The sequence below is a fragment of the Lipotes vexillifer genome, unplaced genomic scaffold, assembly GCF_000442215.2.
Source record: "Lipotes vexillifer unplaced genomic scaffold, Lipotes_vexillifer_v1.1 scaffold677, whole genome shotgun sequence".
NCBI classification, from domain to species: Eukaryota; Metazoa; Chordata; class Mammalia; order Artiodactyla; family Lipotidae; genus Lipotes; species Lipotes vexillifer.
The window spans coordinates 91,279-115,367 of NW_006795070.1; the positions used below are offsets into that span (position 1 = coordinate 91,279).

At 41.6% G+C, this 24,089-nt stretch overlaps 1 pseudogene; it reads right to left on the reverse strand.

The window, feature by feature from the left end:
• Nucleotides 1-3,645: 3,645 nt before the first annotated feature.
• The window catches only part of LOC103086774 (ATP synthase subunit beta, mitochondrial-like), a 26,304-nt pseudogene continuing 5,860 nt past the window's right edge, over nucleotides 3,646-24,089 (reverse strand).

Here is a 24,089-nt window from a genome sequence, read left to right on the forward strand (position 1 = left end):
TTATGTCACTCATATCTACATGAGTAGAAAAGAGTATAGTACCTTGGATGGGGTATTCCCAGCCAACTTAACAAATGATAGATTATGTTTCAGTCAGACCCCCGTTGGTTTCCAGAGGCAGAAATTCAACTCTAACTCAAGTCAAATAAGCATTTATTTGTGAGTGTATATTGCTCGATTGGAAGGTTCACAGAATTGAAGAGCAGCTGTACCACAAGCCTCAAGCATACAGGAACCAGGCCTGCTCCAGGGAATTCAGATATTGGAACTGGGACCAGCATGCTTTCAGGACTTCATGACTCATCTTTATTTTTTTTCTATAGACCAGCTTTCTCTATGAAGCTAGAACCATGGCTGCTACCAATAGCTCCTGGCAGCGTATCTTACCAGCACTGTCATCTACAGGAAGGGACTTTTCTCCCAGAAACAACTGAAAAACCTCAGGACCATTAGATGGCCTTGTTTTGGATTACCTGTCCAATTCCTGGACAAATCATTATGACCAGGAGGGTGAAAAACTAGACTTGGCTCAGATTGGGTCATAGGCCAATCTTAAGGACAATTACTGTGTCCAAGGAGGGGGTTCATGAAAGAAGAGGGCAGCAATCTTTTGAAGCTAATTATTGGAACTGGGGCATAAAAGAGAGAAACAGTTCTCTGGGGAGAAACAGCTCCCCTCCAAAAGATGGCAAGTTCTGTTTTCAGAAAAGAGGAGGAGTCCTAGATAGACTAATCATTAAATGTCCACCATAATAACTGGCTGGTCTGTCTTTACAGAATCCCTTGTGAAGACATTTGAAAATACCCTGTTAGCCAGCCATGGCCAATTTAATCATGCTGTATGCTTTGGAGTATTGACATCAATGAATATATCTGTGACTGAATAAACATAGTTATTTAATAATTGTACTTTAATATTTCAGGTTACATGCTTTCCTAGTATTGCAAATCAACACTTCACAGAAAACTGCTATTATTTTCCTATGGCGAATAATGTAATGAAATTACGTGAGCACTACCGGATTTTGCACAGAATTGACATTCACATTAGTTTCCCCAGGATTAATTTGGGCTGGCCATATAATGTGGTCTTTCTAGGGTAGCTATCACCCTGATAAGACCCTCAAGAGGCTTGAACGGGTGACCCAGAGCCACTGTGCCATTCAGAGGACTCTGAGTCTGTACTTGAATACCAAGCACAGGGCTTGGCACAATGGGTTGACTGCTCTCCTCAGAGCAAACCCAATGCCTAACTGCTTCACTCAAAATAATCAAATGTCATATGAATAAATCTCATGCACCATTTTCACCTTACCCCTACTTTCTTATTTAGTTATCAGTTACCCTTAATTTTCATAATTGCCTATCATTGTTGACAACCTAGTTTAATTCAGTGTACACAGAAGTCTCTCAAATATTTCTGCCCTCATCATTCTATTATAGTTGCTCTGGCTAAGATCCCCAATGTTGATCTCAGGTTAAATGTCAGAGGGTCCTCTTCCTAGGTTTCAATCTACATTAGATTTCCTGTATTAAACTGTCTCATCCTTCCCTTTTTTTCCTTTCGTAGCACCTCATATCATTTATAATTATAGACGTATATTTATTTAACTAATGTCTTCTCTCTAACTCTAACCTCATGAAGATAGGTACCAGATCTTTGTTCATTGTTGGGCTTGATATATTAGATGCTCAGAGAATATTTGTTCAGTGACTGAATGAATAAAAGAAAAAGTACCTTTCTGAGCCATATTCCTCCAGGAAATAAAATCTGCCTCATATGCAACGGGTAATTCTAAGTAATGGAGGAAGGGCAAGTGAAAAAAGAAATAGCAGATAGCCCAAATACAAAGACAACATAGGTTTTAATTTTTAAAATATGTCTTCAAAAATGGCCTGTGCCCTGTAATGCTCTTGAACATTGTCTGTGAAAATAAAGTGCACATGTTTTATATTTGAATACACGGAAGCAGGAGACGTCTGTCTCCCCACTGTGAGCACTCATAGGCTGGATGGTGGTGACTAAATTCTGCTCCCCTTGAGTTCCCTTTACTTTTCGGACCAAAGAGATTGACCAACAGAAGCCAGTGGTGTGACCATCTCCAAGGACTGGTGCCCAAGCCTTTTCTTTCACATATTGACCACCTCTGAGGGGAAGAGGGAAAAATACATTGAGTCAAGGGTCATTTGCACTGAAAACATCTTCCTTTCTCTGAACTCTGGCATGTGTTTTTCAGTTAAATTGGAATCATTTTTTTCAAAGGAAGCAGAAAAGCTATATTTGTTTTCCAACACTTCATCAACATCAAAGTATTTACCAAGTTCTCATCTGTGTGTAGCACTTTGCTACTTGCGTTCCAGCTTTGCCACTAATTATCTGTGTAACTTGGGCATGTCATTTTGTTTCATGTAATTTTTGACTCTAGCTTCCTTATTTGTGAAAAGTATAAAAAAAGGTTGGAGTAGACTAAGGTCTTTCCAGATCTAACGATCAAGGAAGAAAAACAAGCATCGTATATCTTGTGAGTTTATTTAATACAACAAAGCAATCATTTGCTCAAGGAAACTAGGAAATTCACACACTTATTCATTCTACAGTCCTGCCTAGACTTAGAGCGTAGTGAATAAGAACATTGACATGGGAGCCTGAGCTTGAATTCTGGCTTTGCCATCTCCCTGACTCTAGGCAAGTTTTTTAACCCCTTTGTGCCTCATCACCTTCGATGTAAAGGGAGAACCATGACACTAGTACTTAACTCAAAGGATTTAGTGTAAAACATATCAGATGTCTAGAATATATAAAGATATTCAATAAATATTAGCTATTATTATTTATTGGGAACCGACTCGGTGCCAGGCACACTGTTAAACATTTGGGGTATAAGAATAAATAATGGGGCAGTTAGACTTTACTGAATCCAGTCAAGCCTCTTAGTGGTTCTTAAATCCGGTTGCACATTAGAATCACCCGAAGAGCTTGTAAAATTCCATCCTTGTGTCACTCTGTGGGAACTGGGGCTCAGAAACCAGCACAAATGCAGATAATCTGGCTACTGTTATTGTTGTGAGTAATAACTGTCCTTCGTCTCTGTCCCAGGAGTCTTGTGCCTTCTCCCAGCAGTCATGGAACTGAAGCAGAGTGACCTGTTAGCTTACAAGTAGGATAAAATCTCAGACTCTTCATATTTTTTTATACAGTCTAGATCTAACAATGAGCTTATCGGAAATATAAGGGAAAGAGGACAGGGTAAACAACAAGAGGATATAATCAGCCAAACTCAGAATGTAGGAATTCTACAGAAGTAATAATCCAATTTCTTTGACAAATAAACAGCATGGTGGGGAAGTATGGAGAATTCTTAAAGAGACTAATATCAATCAACTGAAATGCATGAGCCTTGCACAGACCATTATTCAAGTAGAACTTGCCATTCATTCATTCATTCACTCATTCATTTTGCTGGGCTAGGAGCTAGAGATACAAAGGCATAAGATATAGTTTCTATTCTTAAGAATATCATCATTTAAAAAAGGGAGGCAGACATATAAACAAATTATATAGAAACTGTGATAGAAGTAGGTATTGGATATAGTGGAGGAAAGAGGGACCATTAATTCATGGGGCCTAGAGAAAAATTTAAAAAATTAATTCATGTTGGAGCTGATCCTTGAGCTTAATTTTACAGCCACCTGGAATAGATGAGATAAGAACACTGTACTTTCCATGCACAGAACACAATTAACTTGTCTTCCTCAGAAAGTTCATCCATACCCAGGATGGCAATGATGTCCTGGAGGGATTTGTATTCCTGTAGGATCTTTTGCACCCCACAGGCAATATAATAATGCTCATTGCCAACAATGTTGGGATCCATGATGGGAGAGGTGGAGTCCAGCGGATCCACAGCTGGATAGATGCCCAGCTCAGCGACAGCATGGGACAGCACAGTGGTAGCATCCAAATGGGCAAAGGTAGTGGCAGGGGTAGGGTCAGTCAAGTCATCAGCAGGCATGTAGATAGTCTGCACAGATATGATAGATCCCTTTTTGGTGGTGGTGATTCTTTCCTGCATGGTACCCATGTCAGTGGCCAGGGTAGGCTGATAACCCACAGCAGAAGGTGTTCTGCCCAATAAAGCAGCCACTTCTGAGCCAGCCTGGGTGAAGTGAAAGACGTTATTGATCAACAGCAATGCATCTTGACCTTTTCGTGGTCTCTGAAGTATTCAGCTACAGTTAATCCAGTCACAGCTACCCAGGCCTGAACACCAGGCAGTTCATTCATTTGACTGTACACCAGCACTACCTTGGAGGTAGCATCTGTTAAGTTGATAACACCAGACTCAATCATTTCATGGTATAAGTCATCGCCCTCACAGGTCCTCTCACCAACACCAGCACACACAGAGTAACCACCATGGGCTTTGGCATTGTTGTTGGTTAACTCCATGATCAGTACTGTCTTGCCAACTCCAGCACCACCGAAGAGCCCAGTTTTGCCACCCTTGGCCAAGGAAACCAGCAGATCCACAACCTTGATACCAGTAACCAGAATTTGCTGCTCAGCACTCATCTCCATGAATCCAGGAGCCTCAGCATGAATAGCGGCAAAGTGTTCGGTTTTGATGGAACCTCTCTAATCAATATAATCTCCAATGACATTCATGATTCTGCCCAAGGTCTCAGGGTCAACAGGAATTTTGATTGGTGCATCAGAATCCAGGACTTTCTGTCCTCTAAGCAAGCCTTCTGTACCACCCATGGCAATGGTCCTTGCTGTGCCCTCACCCAAATGCTGGGCCGCCTCCAAAACCAGACTGGTCTCCCTGCCTTGCACTTCCAGGGCATTTAGGATGGGTGGCAGTCCCTCATCAAATTGGACATCCACCGCTGCACCAGTGACCGCCACAATGTGTCCAGTGGCGGTGCCTGCCTTTGGCTACGGATATATTTAAGCGGCATTGTCTCTGGCAGGCTGGAGTGGCTCACAGTAGGAGCTAGGCTTGGGGTAGCAGCGCTGAAGGGCTGAGTCCCTGAAAGGCCCCAGAACCTGGGGCATCGGACACACGACCCACAAGACCCAACAAGGCAGAGCCCAGGTCGGGGGGTGGAATGAAGAGCACTTGACTTTAACACCTCACCTCCCAATCAAGTGAGAAAAATCCCTGCTGGGTTCCTTGTCTCAGAAAAGAGTCTTTTAGATTCAACACAAAACGTGATGCTATCGTCTGGAGCAGAATGCCATCCCTAAGTCCCTCACATCTCTAGGCGGAGCTGAGATGCTGGGCAAATTCACGACCCTCACTGATGGATCAATCATCGTAAGTTGTTAGTTGTAGAACAGTGTTTTTATGCTGTTGCGTTATATAAACCTGATTTCTTTATTCTGGTGTGTAAATATTATTTCTTGGTATAAATAATTGGTTATATCAATTTGCTGGTTTTACTCATCTGTCAATCCTGAGTCTCTAGGAAAAAAATATATACATAAAACTTATTTGATGCATTTTTTTACAATCATATAATTTAGCCCTTTCAAGTGTACAATTCAAAGTTTATAAAGTAACTTTATCAAGTTGTGCAACTTGTATCAACATACATCTGTTTAAGAGCATTTCCTTTGGGCTGAAATTTGAAAGATGAATAGGTATTTGATAGGGAGACAAGGGAAGAGAAAGATAATCCAGGGAAAGTGGAAAGGATGAGCAAACGACTATAATATTAACTAATTAATAGAAAATTAATAGATTTTTCATTACATACCCAGCTAAGAGCTTTATATGGATTATTTCACTTACACCTCATAACAACAACATAACAATGATGTAGGTAGAATTATTATAATAACCCTCATCTTACAGATGGGGAAGCTGAGGCACAGTGAGTATATTGCCTTAGGTCGCACCATTAGTGAGTGGTGGGATGGAACTGTAATTCAAATCCAGGTAGTCTGACTGTAAGGAGAACATCCTTTCTCATTCTGTCTTCCTGCTTGGAAGGTCCTGAGGTCTAAAAGCAGACTGGGATAAAGGAGCTTGAATGACTTGAGTGCAGAGGAAGTGGCAGTGGGCAGGAGCCATGGGGCTGCTTAGAGGGTACTCCAGCTTCGGTCTGGTGTGACTAATGAATTATGAAGATGAGGAAACCAGAGGAAGGGCAGGTAATATTGAGTCTGAGATTTCTGAGGGTCACTCAAGTGGAAACATCCAGAAGGTGTCTGGATACACGCAACAGGGCTTGCAATAAAGATTTAACTCTCACTTATGTCTAAGTAGCTGAAGACAAGAGTGTAAATGAAACTATCCAGGCATAAGGAGTGAAGAGAGAAGGCGTAGGACAGAACTCTGCAGGATGTGAACTTTTGAAGATAGAACAAAGGAAGATGCTACGGACTGAATTGTTCATAAAATAAAATTCACATGTTGAAATGCTAACCCTCAATATGACTGTTTGGGAAATAGGGCTTTTTAGGAGATAATTAAGGTTAATGAAGTCATAAGGCTATGGTCCTAATCCAAAGGGATTGGTGGCCATATAAGAAGAGGAAGAGAGAGAGATATCTTTCCACACATAAATACTGAGAGAAGGCCATGTGGGGACACAGCAAGAAGTCTGCTATCTGCAAGTGAGGAAGAGAGCTCTGACCAGAAACGGACCCTGTTGGACCTTGATCTGGGGCTTCTAGCCTCCAGAACTCTAAGAAAAAGTTTTCTGTTGTTAAAGCCACCCAGTCTATGGAATTTTGTATGGCAGCCCAAGCAGACTAAGACAGAAAAGGAGCCAGTTGTGCAGCCTAAGAATGGATGATCAGAGAAGGGGAAAAAGATAGAGTGGCATCATGGAGGTCAAGGTTGTAGTTTCGCAATAGGAATAGTAAACGGGATTTACCTCTAAGAGGTCATAAATTTTGACACATACTCATTTGATTTGACAAATAAGAAGTCATTGGTGACCATGCCAGGGTGTGGAAGTGGTGGGGCAGAAGCCAGATTACAGTGGATTGAAGAGTACATCTGAGTTGAAGTGGATTGTCTAGAGACCCTTTGTACTGGCCTCACCCAGGAGCTTATCAGAAGTTCAAACTCTCAGTCTCCATCCTAGACCTACTGGATCATAATCTCATTTGAATAAGATGCCCATAAATGAAAGTTGAGAGTCTAGACCATTCCTTCTGGGAAGCTACGTGGGAATGAAAGGAGGGAGGATTAGGGGATAGTCAGGGGGAAGCAGAAGGGAATTTTTATTTATTTTTCAGAAGGGAATTTTTAAATGTGAGGCACTTGAATTTACTGATAGTCTGTGAGGAAGAAATCAGTTGAAAGGGAAAGACTGAAAAAAAAGGAGAAAGAAAGAATAACCAATGGAGCAAGGATATAAGGGGTGAGATCAAGAACTTAAGTGGAGAAAATAGCCTAGTTTGAGAGTAGGGACACTTCTCCATTTGGCCTGGGAAAAAGAAAATCTTGGTTATTCAGACATAGAGTTTTCGGTAGGGGTTAAGAGTTGAGGAAGTGTATGTCCAACAGCTTCGTTTGTTTCCTCTATAAAGTTGGAGGCATAAACACCTTCTTAAAAAGAGGAGTGAACTGATTGAAATACAAGTGGTTAAAATGACGGTCCATGGCATCTGGGATGGGTAGGAAAGTATGTGTCCATGAATATGTAAAGCAGCTTGAAGCAGGTTTTTGGTTCCCAGCCAGAGACTGAGGTCCAGCTGTGGCAGTGAGAGTGCTAAATCCTAACCACTAGACCAATGGCCAGTGATAAGGCCCTGGCCCAAAGGGCTTTGCAGAAATGAATTCCCACAAAGATGGAAAGTAGTGAAACAAATAGTGTTTATTAGGAGGAAAAATAGTACGTGTGGATAGGCACACGGGAGGGCTCAGAGAGAAAGTCGTGCCCTCGTGGTAGTTTGAATCACTTATGTGTGGCATTTCTTCCAGGTTTCCTTTGGCCAATCATCTTGCTTTACCTGGTTCTGAGTCTGTATTTGGTTTATCTGAGGGTCCTCCCATGTGTGCATGTGCATCTCTTAGCCAAGATGTATTCTAGTGAAGAGGCCTATGGGTAGGTCGACATCACTCCCTTTTGGTTTCCAAGGAGCCTTTCTGCACATGTATAGTCGGAAAGGTGTCCTTGACCTCGAGAATGAGAAATGTGTGGTCTCTTATCTGGGTGGGGCTCAGTTCCTCCTCGTCTTCATCTTGGAGTTATCTGTCCACAGGGGACAAACTCTAGCTGCTCAGCCAGGGACCCATCTATCTCCTGCCTCAGAGTGGAATGAAAGGGAAGGACCGAGAAACCGGAAGATATAATAAGAGCCATGAGGTCAAGAGAGTGTGGTCAAGGATTGGTACATTGGAGTTAAACATGTCAGAGGTGAAGCAGAAGCACCTCTGGACAATGACAAAGTCTTGGGGGTGGCCATGGAGTGAGTGGTCGATGAGTGACAGAAGACAGAGTCATGAAGATTAGAGAATTTTGAGCAGAGTAGGTCAGATAGATTGTCAACGTGGATGTTAAGGTCATTCCTGGTGACAGTCAGATGGAGACAAAAAGCTGAGAGCTAGAGTTGGACCTCAAAGTTCTGAAGGGGGGGATCTCTTGTGACTGTGAGGAGAAAGGCACAGAGCATGGAATAGGAAGATGTGTGAAAGCTCAACGAAGTGAAGATTTTGTATGATGGTTTAAAAGCAGCAATGGGGAGCAGGTAGAAGGAGGGCAGTTCTTCTCAATCCTGGCAGTGATAAGGAGTCAGGGATGCCAGGAAGGGAGAGCACAGTGTGTTCCATGCTGCTCTGAGCTCACCAGTTCCTGCTGTGGGCTCTAATCTTGCTGTCTGCAAGTCTTACTGCTTCTCCTTCCTACCTTGTCAGTTCTTCCAATATCACTGGTGGTCACCAGACTGAGTGGCTTCTCATCTGCAATCTCCATGCTTGTTTCAACCATGCAGCCTCAAGGCCCATGGTCTGGGATGGGACCCTGATGGCCAGTGAGGACTCCAGCGCACGAGAGATGCTCTGTAAGTGTTGGACCTCTTCCTTTCCTTCTCTCCTTTCTCCTCGTAAGTTTTGTACACTTGAAAATGGAGTTCAGTGATTGCAGCCACAGCCCAGCCACTGCTGATGGTGAGCTGGTGAGCTGAGTGAACCCAGAAAGGAAAAGACTACCTGCCATCTAGCAGCCATCAGACGGCAGCCACTCCCCACAGTAAGCCCTGAGGAAACTCTGGATGTGAAAATACTACAGAATACTGGCCCCCAGATGGCTTGAGGTGCCTAACAAAGGAATGATTTCGGTGAATGATTGCATCATCCCGTACATAGAAAAGCGCTAAATTCCTTAACTTGAGATTTCTAGTTTTCTTTAGTTAACAGGAGTCTTTTGTTCCTACTACCTGCCCTTTGTTGCAAAACTCCTATACATCCTAGCTTCCCACCTCACCTCCTCGGAGCAGCCTCGTGGGCTTGAAATCCTAAAAATTTCTGCCAAATAAAACATAACTCTCACAAAAAATAATAAAAAGAAAGGAAGAAAAAGAAAATGGAGTTCATAAAGATGGGGAAGTGTGGGTGTTGGAGGGTTGTGAGAAAGAATCTGTTGGGAGAAAAGTCTGGAGAGATTGGCCAGAGACCTACAGAGGTGACATTTGGCAGCCAGGGTTTATAAAACGGAGGAAGCATTGGAGACTTTGAGCCTGGGGAGTGATAGGATCACTTCTGTATCTGGTGAAGATAATTCTGTAGACAGCTGGAAGCATGACTTGGCAGGCAAGAGGTTAGGAACCAGGAGATGAGTTAGTACCTGATGCTCAGGACTGATTAAAGGAGAGTGAGGTCTGGATCAGAGACATACTTGGAGGGTAGTTTTAAGTCATTTAGGTCCATGACTTAAGTCAACGTGGGTCAACATTGGAAAGAGAAAGGGAGAGAAGGTGTGAAGGTTAGTTCTCCTTGCAAATATGGATTTCAAACTGCGTTACAATTACCTTATGACTGAATTCTTCTTCATCTTCTTTTTAATTTTGCTTTTGCAATTATTCTTCTTTGAACTCCTCCAATTGTTTTTGTTTGCATGGTCCTATTTAACTAAAATAGAAACTCCAGCTAAAGTTTCATACCAGTTGTTACAGCAGAACCCAGGAAGTAAGGCACTTTGACTTGTGACGTAAGAAAGGCTATCAAAAATATTTTTCATTGTAGAATACACCGTACATTCTTGTATTCCTTAGCTATACGGTTTTTTTTTGCGGTACGCGGGCCTCTCACGGTTGTGGCCTCTCCCGTTGCGGAGCACAGGCTCCGGACGCGCAGGCTCAGCGGCCATGGCTCACGGGCCCAGCCGCTCCGCGGCACGTGGGATCTTCCCGGACCGGGGCACGAACCCGTGTCCCCTGCATCGGCAGGCGGACTCTCAACCACTGCGCCACCAGGGAAGCCTGACACTTCTATTCTTTATTGCTGATTTCTGAACTTGTCTAAAACAAACTATGAGAATGTGTATCTCTCAGTGTTACCGTTACGGTGATTGAAACCAGGAGGAAGGGGTGAGGTGAGGGAGAAAAGAGTTGTATGTGTCCTATAACTTTACCGAGACACAAAAATCTGAATTTACTTTCACCTGTGTGATAGACTTTTATCATCTAGACCTTTGGTCTGCAATCATTAAGTGCATGTTCGTGTAATAGCAGCACATGATTCTCTTAGTAAAGGCACTTGGTTATAAATCCAGACCCGCCTCAGTTTCTTTTAAAAATGGGGGTGAGGGGCTTCCCTGGTGGCGCAGTGGTTGGGAGTCCGCCTGCCGATGCAGGGGACGCGGGTTCGTGCCCCGGTCCGGGAGGATCCCACGTGCCGCGGAGCGGCTGGGCCCGTGAGCCATGGCCGCTGGGCCTGCGCGTCTGGAGCCTGTGCTCCACAATGGGAGAGGCCACAGCAGTGAGAGGCCCGCATACCGCAAAAAAAAAAAAAAAAAAAAAAAAAAAAAGGGGGTGAGGCAAGAATTTTCTTTCTATTTACTTCCTATGTGAAGCCAAGTGAAATATTTTAAGAGTGAGTGTGGTATGGGGAAGTAGGGTCAGACGGTATCAGTTCAAGTTCCAACTTACTTTCTCCCTAAGTCATTTGTCCTTCTAAGCTTTGTTAGTTTCATTTGTGAAATGAAATGTGAAATAACAGAGTGTACCTGAGAGCTGTTAGGAGAAGTAAGTGAGATAGTATCTACCAAGCTTGGCCACAGCACCTGGCTCGTAGAAACTGTTCAACATTATAGTTTCTCTGATACCCCTTTTCATAGAGATCTGCAGAGTTTTCAGTAAGGAAAATTATTTTTCTATTCAAGCCAATAGTGCTGCAGATGTAGAGCACAAACGTATAGACACCCAGGGGGGGAAGTGGGGGGTGGAGGGGGGATGAATTGGGAGATTGAGATTGACCCATATACACTAATAGATAACTATTTTCTAATAGTTATAAAATAGCAGTTCCTTTAATAAGAACCTGCTGTATAAAAAAATAAATAAATTAAATTAAATTAAAAAAAAGAAACAATAGTGCTGTAACTAGGAGGTATGGAAGAATTTGGGGCCAGAAATGAGATGAAGATATTTCTAGATGCAAGAGCCAGAAAATGATTGCAGGGGGAAAGAAGAAAGGACAAACAAAATTGACAGTAATCAAAATGCTGGAAAGTGAAATAAATGTAAGTCACAAGCAATGTGATACAATGGGAAGAGCTAGGGGTCAGCAGATTGAGTTTCAAGACCATTGACATGACCTCAGCAAGTCACTACCTCTTTCTGGGCCTCAGTTTTATCATAAGTAAAATAGGGACCATATTTCCTGACCTGCCTGATGCCGAAGGTTAATGTGAAAATCAGATGGGAAATTATGAGAGTGTGAAAGTGCTTTGTAAGTATAAAGGGAAGTAAATATGTTGTCTGAATGCAGGTGTCAAGGAAATGACCAAGAGGGCATCTTTTAAAAAACTCTACAAATTATCTACCTTCCTTATTTAACTGCTATTATTTGACCACCAGTCTATCAGCATAATCTCAGAGGGACAACCTTTGTGGAAACCAATAGAATAATCTAGAAGTTCAAGATTTGGTGATATTCAATGAGGCCTGGATTCTGTTCTTCCTGGATGTGTGAACCTGGACTGAAGATTTTATCCCTCTGGGTCTATTTCTTTAGCCGGCAAATGATAAGACTAGCTGTTCTTTCTCTCTCTTGGGGTTATTTTGAAGACCAAACATATTGTAAAAGATCCAATATAAACGACTTATACAAACAATCAGTGAATTAATTCTTCATCAGTTAATTCACTTGAATTGCAGATGGTATGAAGATTAGGTGAGGTAAAGCATAAAAACATATGGCCTCTACGTAGGTCGGAGTATTATGCCAGCCTGACCAACTGTGCTTGCGAAGAAAATTTAATAATGTGGGAAAATGTTTATGAAATAACATTAAGTGGGTAGAAAGACATGCACACACAGACAGACACAGACACATACACACACACAATCTTAGAATACACAGAAACAGCAACAATGATTGTCTTCCTGAGTATTAGGATTAGTATAGGATATTTATTTATTTATTTTTGCTTCTTTAAACTTCCCTGCATTTTCCATTTTTTGAACAATCAGAAGCATGTATTGCTACTTAATAGGGGAAAAGGTTATTTTAAACAATGAGACAATGTGTGTCAAAGGTCTGCAAACAGTGCCAAGCACACACTGAGTAGGGATTTCATAGGCATTAGTTGAATCTAAATGAACTCTTATGAAAGAAATCTTGGAAGGAGGCTGTATGTCCAAGGCTCTCCCATCAGTTGATGATCTTCAAAGGAAATAGAAAGACAAGACCCATCAAACATACCCTCACTAGGAAGCCTGGACATAGGCCATCAAGTGGATGTTAGGAAAAACTTTGACCCCTAAGCCCTGAAGGGGTACTGTGGCTTCTACTTTTTCATGACAAACAATTAACGTTTCAGCTGTTCTTGTTCTGAGTAAGATGAGAACCACGTGAAGGATTTAAAATATCACTGGGATGACATGTTACAGAGCAGCTGGCTGGCTGGAGGGGTCCCATAAATGTCACAAGGAAACATACCAATTGGGAAGGCAGGAGACAAAAATAATAACAATAATTCTCCCCATTCACATGGCATGTTTCATCTGAAGAGCTCAAAGTATTTTACAGATGTTATATCCATTAAAACTTATGTGGCAAGCATTATTCTCCCTGGATTACAGATGGGGAGGGGACTGTAATCCTGTCATTCAGACTAAAACTGGAATAAACATATAATTATCTTTGAGAGGAAATCTTTCTAATGTAACCCTTTCCTTCTGCAGTTTCCTACTGCTTCTGAGTGAACAGGGCACGTCACCTCCTTGGTCCTGCAATATCTGCTCCAGGTATCCAAACAGTGAAATGAGATCACCTCTCCATCTTTCCTCCCAGACGAAACATATTTAACTTTTCAAGTCTTTCTTCAGAAGCCTGAGCTTCCCTTTTCTCATTTCCCTACAACCTGGAGGTGGTTTTCAAGTTGAGTAACTAAAACCAGTGCCTGATACTTCAGCCCAGATTCATCAGCGACTTTACCTGAATAAATCGACAGACTTGAAGTTAGGTTTGTGTTTTTGCAGCTGGGCTTTCCACGAAGACTCGTTGTTTTTGGTTTTGACTTGTTTCTGATCAGGCAATGACTTCTATCCTATTTCTGACGTTCAAGATCTTTGTTCCTTTTTTCTTTGATTTGGGAGTTCAACTTCCTTTAAAAAGGCCAAGTATCCATTCTCCTAACAGAGCAATGATTACCATTTGTACATATTCCATTTTCTCTTTATTTATATTAACCTTTTAATAGCATTAGAGTAGTATTGTATATGTCATTTTGCATTCTTCGAATTGTATTCTGCTTTTGAGACTCATTATATTGTAAGTATCTTTCTCCATTGCTTCTTGGAAAGTAAGCACAATGTTGACTGTATAATCAGGATTCTAAGTTTGTATTATGATTTGCTCAATCATACTATTAAAAGATATTAGAATTGCCTCCAATTTTTCTATTGCTGTAAGTTGTCCTTTGCTGAACATGTCCTTAAATCTTCTTTTATATTTTAAGCTATTTTATTAAGAACTTTCAATATATATTTACAAATAGATTTACCAAATGGCCGAAGCTAATTACAGCATCCCCAATAATGAGTGGCGGTATCAGTTTCACTGCACTCTTGTTAGAATTGAATATTTCTATTTGAATTGGTGAAAATATTTACTTTGCTTTAAAACTGATTTTGAATTTCATTACTATTAGCGAAATTAGCTATTTTTATGTATTTATTTTTTAGCAGACTAAATGTTCTACCTCTTTTTTTGGGAGTTTCACATTGGATGAAGGATGGTTATAAACCTAAACTATGTTAAAAAAAAATCTTGATATAGAAATAGTTGTAATAATAAAATCTTAACACTATAAAACACCTTTCACTCAGGGACCCAGTATGTCGCTTTAATCTTCAAAATGCTTCTGTGTGGTACATGCAAAATACTATCAATCAGTTTTAAAGATGAAGAAAATAACATGGCTAGTACTTAGTGCCATGATTTAGACCAATTGTTATGTTATAGCAAATGGCACTGATCCCATTTTCTCACTGGTTCTCACTATATTCTCATAGCAACAGTGCTTCTGGCACTGGCTTAGCCTTACTCAAATTCTTCAGGCATTATTGCTTTTCCCTTTGTGTCTTGAATATACATATGATTATTTATCCTATGCCAGATAGTGGGAAAAAAATCAGTTGAGCCAGTCTGGCAATATGTAGGGGAGGAAAAGGCACTTGTGAATTTAATCTGTTCTCAGAACCAAAATGATTTTCATATGCATCAAAGAGCCAAACTAGTTTGTGCATGCAGACACCAGCTCAGACAGACCGATTGTTCTTAGTGATACATTTAGTATTGGGATCTAACTCAGATCCCTAGGAAACCTTATAATTTATCTCTATGAGGAATCCTGGCCACAGACCATAGACCTTTTTTTAAAAATAAATTTATTTATTTTATTTATATTTGGCTGCATTGGGTCTTCGTTGCTGTGCTCGGGCTCTCTCTAGTTGTGGCGAGCGGGGGCCACTCTTGGATGCAGTGTGCGGGCTTCTCATTGCGGTGGCCTCTCTTTGTTGCAGAGCACGGGCTCTAGGCATGCAGGCCTCAGCAGTTGTGGCACGTGGGCTCAGCAGTTGTGGCTCGTGGGCTCTAGAGCACAGGCTCAGTAGTTGTGGCGCACGGGCTTAGTTGCTCCGCGGCACGTGGGATCTTCCTGGACCAGGTCTGGAACCCATGTCCCCTGCATCAGCAGACTGACTCTCAGCCGGTGCACCACCAGGGAAGCCCCCAGACCATAGATTTTAAATTCTTTGACCGTCTGAGGTTCAGCCTTTCCAAAACTGTGTTTTCACATTATCTCAGTGTGAAGCTGTCTTAGCTTATAAAGTCAGATGGCTTCTCCCTTTTGCCATCATGTGAACATGTTAACTTGTAAACTGGCACCTACTTAAACTAGGCTTCCTCCTGAGGCTTATGGGAATAGGGTTTCCAGTCTTTCAAGTCAGAGCACTGAATTTCATTCCTCTTCAGCCATCAGTGGTCCTTGATTCTTTTCAGAGTAGGATGTACTTTAGTTAACACACCTGGGAGGGAACTGAGTTTTGATAGAATGGAGCCCAGTGAAATTTCTGGAATTTAACTAAGTTTGGGAAAAATCACTGTCTAAATAAAGAGAACTTGACGTGCTATTTATTTCCTTACGGTATCTCTCTTCCCTGTCTCTCTGCCTTGTTCACATTTATGTGAAGCAGGATGAAGGAGAGAGCAGTTTCAGGACAGACTTGTCTTGCAGCTCAAACATTTGGACTGGATTCATTAGCAGAAACGCTGCAGATTATTAAACAATGAAACCTTTTCAAGTGGGAGATAAAGTAATGAGAAGTGGCAGGAGAGACGTAGGAATGCAGACAGCAAAACAGCAGAGAGTGACTCTGATAAGATCTCAGGGAATCTGAGACAAATCGGATTCAGGCTGAGATGCCCTCCACCTTGTGCCTTCTCTGCTCCCTGCCCATGACTTGGTCCTGGCACTTTCCAGTCACTTCTGTTGTGAAGGAGACCAGGTGCAGTTCCTTCCCTTACTTTCTGTACCTGATCCTTCAGGAGGGCTCAGAGCCCATCTGTCTGCTCCTGACAGGCTTTGGTTGCTGTGTGGCTAAGACCCGGCTCATGCTGTTTCTGCTCTGACCACCTGAGAGTAATTAAGCGGCCTCTCCTACCTAGAGCTGAACACGGGCTTAGTTGCTCCGCGGCACGTGGGATCTTCCTGGACCAGGTCTGGAACCCATGTCCCCTGCATCAGCAGACTGACTCTCAGCCGGTGCACCACCAGGGAAGCCCCCAGACCATAGATTTTAAATTCTTTGACCGTCTGAGGTTCAGCCTTTCCAAAACTGTGTTTTCACATTATCTCAGTGTGAAGCTGTCTTAGCTTATAAAGTCAGATGGCTTCTCCCTTTTGCCATCATGTGAACATGTTAACTTGTAAACTGGCACCTACTTAAACTAGGCTTCCTCCTGAGGCTTATGGGAATAGGGTTTCCAGTCTTTCAAGTCAGAGCACTGAATTTCATTCCTCTTCAGCCATCAGTGGTCCTTGATTCTTTTCAGAGTAGGATGTACTTTAGTTAACACACCTGGGAGGGAACTGAGTTTTGATAGAATGGAGCCCAGTGAAATTTCTGGAATTTAACTAAGTTTGGGAAAAATCACTGTCTAAATAAAGAGAACTTGACGTGCTATTTATTTCCTTACGGTATCTCTCTTCCCTGTCTCTCTGCCTTGTTCACATTTATGTGAAGCAGGATGAAGGAGAGAGCAGTTTCAGGACAGACTTGTCTTGCAGCTCAAACATTTGGACTGGATTCATTAGCAGAAACGCTGCAGATTATTAAACAATGAAACCTTTTCAAGTGGGAGATAAAGTAATGAGAAGTGGCAGGAGAGACGTAGGAATGCAGACAGCAAAACAGCAGAGAGTGACTCTGATAAGATCTCAGGGAATCTGAGACAAATCGGATTCAGGCTGAGATGCCCTCCACCTTGTGCCTTCTCTGCTCCCTGCCCATGACTTGGTCCTGGCACTTTCCAGTCACTTCTGTTGTGAAGGAGACCAGGTGCAGTTCCTTCCCTTACTTTCTGTACCTGATCCTTCAGGAGGGCTCAGAGCCCATCTGTCTGCTCCTGACAGGCTTTGGTTGCTGTGTGGCTAAGACCCGGCTCATGCTGTTTCTGCTCTGACCACCTGAGAGTAATTAAGCGGCCTCTCCTACCTAGAGCTGAACGGACTGGTTCCAAAATTATATTTCCTTGGAACATCTTGTTGAACTGGAATGCTTTGGCAGTTAAAAAGGCCACTGCTCACACCTGAACAAATCAGTCTGTTTTTCCTCAAATGAGTTCACATTCACCTCCTGCCACGTGCGAAGTTAACTGGCAGACCCAGGGGTCTGGCTGAAACCAGCCGCGGTGAGATCACTGTATCATCATAAAGTACAGAGTTAAAGATGGCAGAAAATCAAGAGTTATATTGATCGATTTGTAGTCTAATCATGCAGACAGGTCAGATGAAAAAACCCAGAGAGACTAGTGAATATGTCCAAAAATACTGGGCAAAGCGAGTCTGCCTCCGATGAAGTCGATTTCCCAAAGAAACAAAATTATTGACATATAAAAGAATTCTTATGTGGCATAACACACACACACATACAGAATGTGTATTCTATTGCCCATACGCTACCCCTTTTGTTGGAAAGTAAGTAGAGACTCTTTCAACATTCAGAGTTCCGGTCCCTTACCATTATTACTATTTGGTAATAGTAATAATTACTATTATTACTATTTTTCTCTGGGCAAAAGGCAATAATTTTCTTTGGGCAAAAGGCAATAATTCCATGCTAATTTGTAGGGCAATCTTAGGAAAAGAGTGTGGCCAACTTAAGTCAAAACAAATGCTTAAAAAGCACTTAACTAAATGAACCTTTGAAAGTGGTTCTCCCATATCCAGATGGAAAGGTAATAATTTTTTTTTTTTTTTTAAAGTACAAATTAGAAGCATTTAGCAAGACACATGTATTAGAACCGGAAGGCATACTTTTTTTCCCTAACATTCCATTCCAGGGACTGGGTTGGCTTCTTACTTTCTTCTCACTCTAGGGGAAACTGCTCTTGAGATGCTGCAAGGAACCACTGTTATTAAAGCACCCAATATATCCTTAGACTGATCCCCTCAGCCCCTTCCTGCCCAGGAGAAAATGTCTCCCTCATAACCCATAAAGCAATACTGAAGAATCCTGGGGTCACTACCTGCAACCAATGGTGAACTGTACAAATTGTGGTACTCTGGGACCTGGCATGCTGGCTGGGAATATTAGACATGGCAGCCAAATGATTTTGAACACCATGTGGAAATAAATACCCCTTCTCAAGTAAACACATAAACGCAGCCACAAGAAAACCTAGAGATGAGACAAACTCCTTTTGTGATCTACTCTCATTTCATTCATTCAAGCTTCTTTGGGTTTTATCTAATACCAGCCTGCTTTCTAAGGCTGCCCTCCCCTGCATGGACCCATAAGTATTTGCCCCAAAGCAGTAGAGTGGTAACGAGCATTAAGAATGGCCTCTTCAGGTTTGAGAGTTTAATTCCTTTTTTCTTTTCCTCTTCATTGTTGGAAAGGAAAACCCTTATTTTTGTATTCATGGCAATCTTAGCTTTAGGAGATGTAGTAAACATTTTGAAGGTTGCTATGTCTTGGGATGAAATTTTAAATTGGGAAAAGCTAAACACAAGTCTGGCTTTTGATGGTAAATTGAGGTATAAATATTTAGAATGAATTACCAGATTCCACACACTCAGATGTGGGCTTGTCAATCATGGCTCCAATGGTGATACCTATGAGGCTGAGAGGATGAGAATACCACCTTCTCAATGATAACCAATCAGATTCCTCCTTTTGTTCCAAATGATAAATACAGTAGTTGGCACTCATTGATTTATTTCATGTGATCTTACATGCAGTAGGCAAAGTTATGAAAAATTAACAGCAGTCATATTTTACACCAAGGGCATACAACAGTAGGACTTCAGTACTACTAGGAATATATCTCGATAGTGCTTCTGGCTTGTATGTTACTTTAGTTGCTAATATAATGAATGTGCTTATTTTGAGAGACAGTTTTAAACCATAGTTACATTTTATTACTCCCTTAAAAGTACTGCTCACAAATCCCATATCACTGTAGAGTGTGTTGGTCCAATTTTTTATTAAGTGCAGCCCTTGTCCTATTTATGACCCATGACTGATGCATCAGCCCCAAAATGTGATTTCTCTCAAGCACTGCAAGACAAGTATCTCAGCTCCTATGACAGAAAGGCATTTCACAGAATTGTTTCACTACTCTAAAAATGCTTCTGTTGCCAGCATCCCAGATAGGAAGCAAGGCTTCCCATGGCTTATGTTTTTGCAGGAAAAACACAGAATGTTTTAGAGAAGGTAGTTCTAATTGGTGTGAAACATCTTGAATTACTGAAGTTCTAATGGACTTGAAAAAGCTTCTGGAGAATCAAAGGAATTAAATGATGTAATGGTCTTTAAAAGATAAAATACGAATAGAATGAAAAAAGCTTTAATTCACTTCAGAAAAAGATGTCAGCTCTTAGAGTTTGTGGATAAAGTTGCCACATAATCTTCTTCATTTCAAAATCAGGTTTTTTTTTGCGGGGGGGGGGAGGTTGGTGAGGAGGTGATATGCCAGGGGAAAGATGAATATCAAACAATCAGTGCCATCTAGCGGTTTTATAGGATAAAGACAGAGAATTTCAGCAAGCGGAGAACTGGTTTTTGCAACTGTAGTGCCTGAGAAGTCTTCTAGAGAAGACTGGCTGCAATTTATATCTCCATTTATTCACTGCATAATGAACATCAAGTGATGTGGCAGTAGTTTTAAATAGTTTTGATGAGGGCTAAACAGAAAGAGAGTGAAGCCCTTAAAAGTCACAGATAACAAGCAAGCCCTTTAACGTATTTTAAATCTGGGAACTTTGCTGTGTTTCAACCTCGTCCGAGTTAAAACTACCAAGTGATATTTGAGGAGGAAAATCACATCTATTTCAAAATATCCTGTTAATGAGAGGTTTTTTTTTACCTGTAAACAATAAAAAAAAAAATTCTGCAGTTAAACAACTGTCCTGAAGGTCTGAGCAAGAGGAAGAGAATAGAATCAAAGGATCCACAAGCTTGGATGGAAAAAATTACATTTTTATTTTCAGCACTGTAAATCTGAAATTTAGCATTTCCCTCAACTGAGAATGTAGGCTGCAAACCACAGTAGTGTTAGCAATATCTGGGACCTTGACACCAAAAGAAATCAGATACTTTCATATTATTTTATATGTTCTTCACCACTTATAAAGGATGGTAATTATTAGACCTGATGCCAGGTATAATAAAGAAACAACTGTATTATTGTGTCATAAAAATAGCTGTTTTCAATATAATTTATTTTCTTTGTACTCCTATGTATTTTATTTATGGCATTCGGTTTTCTCACCCACATCTCTGTAGAAATTAGACTTCTCTCACAAGGTTTTTTGTGAGGATTAAATAAGCTAATGTTTATGAACATCTAGAAAGAAGGCTGGTCCACAGTAGGCAGGCAACAGCTCTGTTGTGGATATGGCCCTCTCTCTTAATGTTTACTTGTGGAATTAACCAAGGAGGCGGTGGGGCCTATGAGAGAAATAACTTACTTACCTTGGTGAATCTTATCTTCATCTCTAATGCAGATAGTATCTGCCCCACAGAGTGGTAGTTGAAGTACCAGCAATAGACCATATAATGCACCTAGTAGTTTCCTGCACAGAGCAAGCAGTCGTGAAATTGTACTTATTGTGATTATTACTGCTTATGAGTCTAAGCACATATTAACTAGGCCATTTGTGAAATGTGTTACAAATTTGGATTGAGGTACTGTTGATTTTTTTTTTTTTTTAGATGTTGGGGGTAGGAGTTTATTAATTTATTTATTTAGTTTTGCTGTGTTGGGTCTTCGTTTCTGTGCGAGGGCCTTCTCTAGTTGTGGCAAGCTGAGGCCACTCTTCATCGCGGCCTCTCCCGTTGCGGAGCATAGGCTCCAGACGCGCAGGCTCAGTAGTTGTGGCTCACGGGCCCAGCCGCTCCGCGGCATGTGGGATCCTCCCAGACCAGGGCTCGATCCCGTGTCCCCTGCATTGGCAGGCAGATTCTCAACCACTGTGCCACCAGGGAAGCCCCTGTTGATGTTTTCAGTATAAAGACTTTGGAATATTTTGACCAAAAAGCCTTAAAACAAAGAAAACATTGAAAAGGCTAAGAACGTTAAATTCAGTGGAGAACATAGGAATAACAACTAGGAGTTCGTAAGATCTTAATAAATATCCCTCAGAAGCATATCTTCAGAATCCAGTTTTTTTTCTGGCTTCATGTATACATGAAAAACCACATATATACTGCTTGTGAGGTGTCGGATCTCTCTAGAAGACAGGCATGTTTATAGGGACCAGATTTTTCCCACTGACTTAGTTACCTGAAAAGTGTGTATATTAATGGTACAGCAGGACTGAATATTTAAAATTGAGAAAGTTTGGTATTATAGGCACAGACTTGTTGGGAGGAGTTCAATGGGAGGGGAGTTTATTCTTAAACAGTATTTGGAAAACCAGATTCAAATTTAAGTACTTGGGCTCATGTCATCTTTACAAAAGTAGTGCCCTGGGACCGGTCCCTGTGGATCTGCCTTGGTCCAAATTTACTCCTACAGTTAAAGGGTATGTTGTCTTACAAAGGAGGGGGTTGGTTAAATGAATATATTATGGACATCATGCTTTTAAGCTTTCTGATTGGTTGAGGAGTGATTTCCTCCCCGCCCCCCCCCCTTTCTCTCTCTCCAAACTCCATCAGCTCTTGTCATTGTGGGGTAGGTAATTGGCAATTTAAGACCTCAACCCTCACTGCATTCCTCTGGGGGACATAGGGGCTTCATCTGCAAGAATGATTGGGAGGTAGTGACTACATGCTGAGTGATTCTCTCAAATGAAATGAATTCTAGCTCTGTTTGAAGAAGCTCCATGAGGCCAGGCCTGCAGGCTGGGCTTGGACTTCAAGACCTGCCCCTCCAGGATGCAATCAGCTGGTTTCCCTCTTGTCTTCCTTTCTAACTGCTTCCTGCAGCTACCCTCTTCTGGGGTCATATAGGTGATTTCTGAGGCACTCCCTCCTTAATTAGGGCACTCTACCTCCCTACAAGGCCCAACAGCTGAATTTTTTGGTCTCTAATTGTGATTGGTTTGCTTATATCCGTCACAGGAAGAAGCCTGTTGCCTGCGGCCAGTTCCTCTTCTGTTGCCCTTCACTGCTCCCTACTGGCCAAAGAGGTAACTTTTGTTAATTCTTGAGGTTTAGACTCCACACCAGAGAAAACAGATAATTAAAGCTTTCAGATGTTTGTGCAGTCAGGCTTCCAAGTAGAAAGTTGGTTAAAAAAAAAGGAAGAGAGACGTATTATAGAGGCTGGAGTACTGTTCTTGTTTTTATTTGCATCTTAAACATAAGTAATTATGTTGAAAATTATACTGCTTAGGTGATTTGGTTTCAGTGGAATAAACAAAAACAAGTGGTTTATTTCATTAGAGTAGCAGCTCTTGATTCTCATTCTCTAGTTAATTGCACACTTCTGCATTTTACATAGTTCGGAGGGTTTTGCACATGAATCAGAGCTCTGACTCAGATCATAGGAGCATGAGGATAAGGGTCTCCTAATACCTGGGTGTACCTTCGCTGTAATTTAGGTGCCTTGGAGAGTTCCATAACCTCTCTTGCCCAGTACTGCAGCTGACAGGCCAGTCACGAGGGTCTGAGTTAATTCTTGTACGTATGTAGCATATATGGTTCTTATGTCAACACCATCAGTTGAATCTCACAGGTCTTAGCAATCCATTATACAACCAGGTGATTTCCAGTGGAAGCAACTATTTTCAGGCCACCAGATCCTTATGGAACATACTAAGAAGGCCAGTTTGTCTTTGGCACCTTCTCCATCCTCTGCAGTCTTTCCCACCTTAAAGATGTCTAGGAACCACATGACCTCTTGCCTGAACCAGTCAAGTTTGTTTGCATCTTTAGAAGTGCTGAGAGAGAGCCTCTCAAACATCACAGTGCATGTGAATCACCTGGGGATCTTGGCGGACTGAAGATTCTGCTTCGGGGGGGAGTGGGGTGTGCCTGAGAGTCTGCATTTCTTACAAACTTCCGGGTGATGCCGACACTGCTAGTCCTTTGAGGACCTCACTTTGAGTAGCAAGGCAATCAAATCATCTGATTAAAGGGATTACTTCTAATTAAGTGTAAATTAGTTAGGTCTAACACAGCTGGTGTTTGTGTTTTAATAAGAGTTGTATTCTTTCCAGCAACCCTTGATTACATCAGGAAGAACAGTGGTGTGACGTATACTCCTCCTTTTAAGGCTGCTTTTCTGAAGTGATGTGGGGGAGGATAGGGTTCATACTAGGAAATTTGCAAAGGTGTTTCTTTGACTTTCCATCCCTTTTCTGTGCCCACCGCCACCTCTTCCATCCATGGCACATTGTTTCCTATACCCCCTTTCTACTCTGTGGTTCAAGGGCAAGAAAATGCTACACGTTTTTATAATATTTTTTAATATTTAAATATTTTTGGATGATAAAAATGTTTGTAAACTTTTGTTAATGAATGGGTTCCTATCCCAAGTTTGCCACAGAATTTAGGTGCATATGTGGCCTATTTCTTGACCAAGAGCTTGGGCAGCCAATATTAGCTTCCAAAAGCTAGGAAAGCTTCAATAATTTTAGAGACAAAAGACCAGTAAAAATAGGGTTTGAAGTTAGTGCTGTTATGAATTAACCAATATCTATTTAATGAGGACCTTACTATAGTAGAAAGAGTG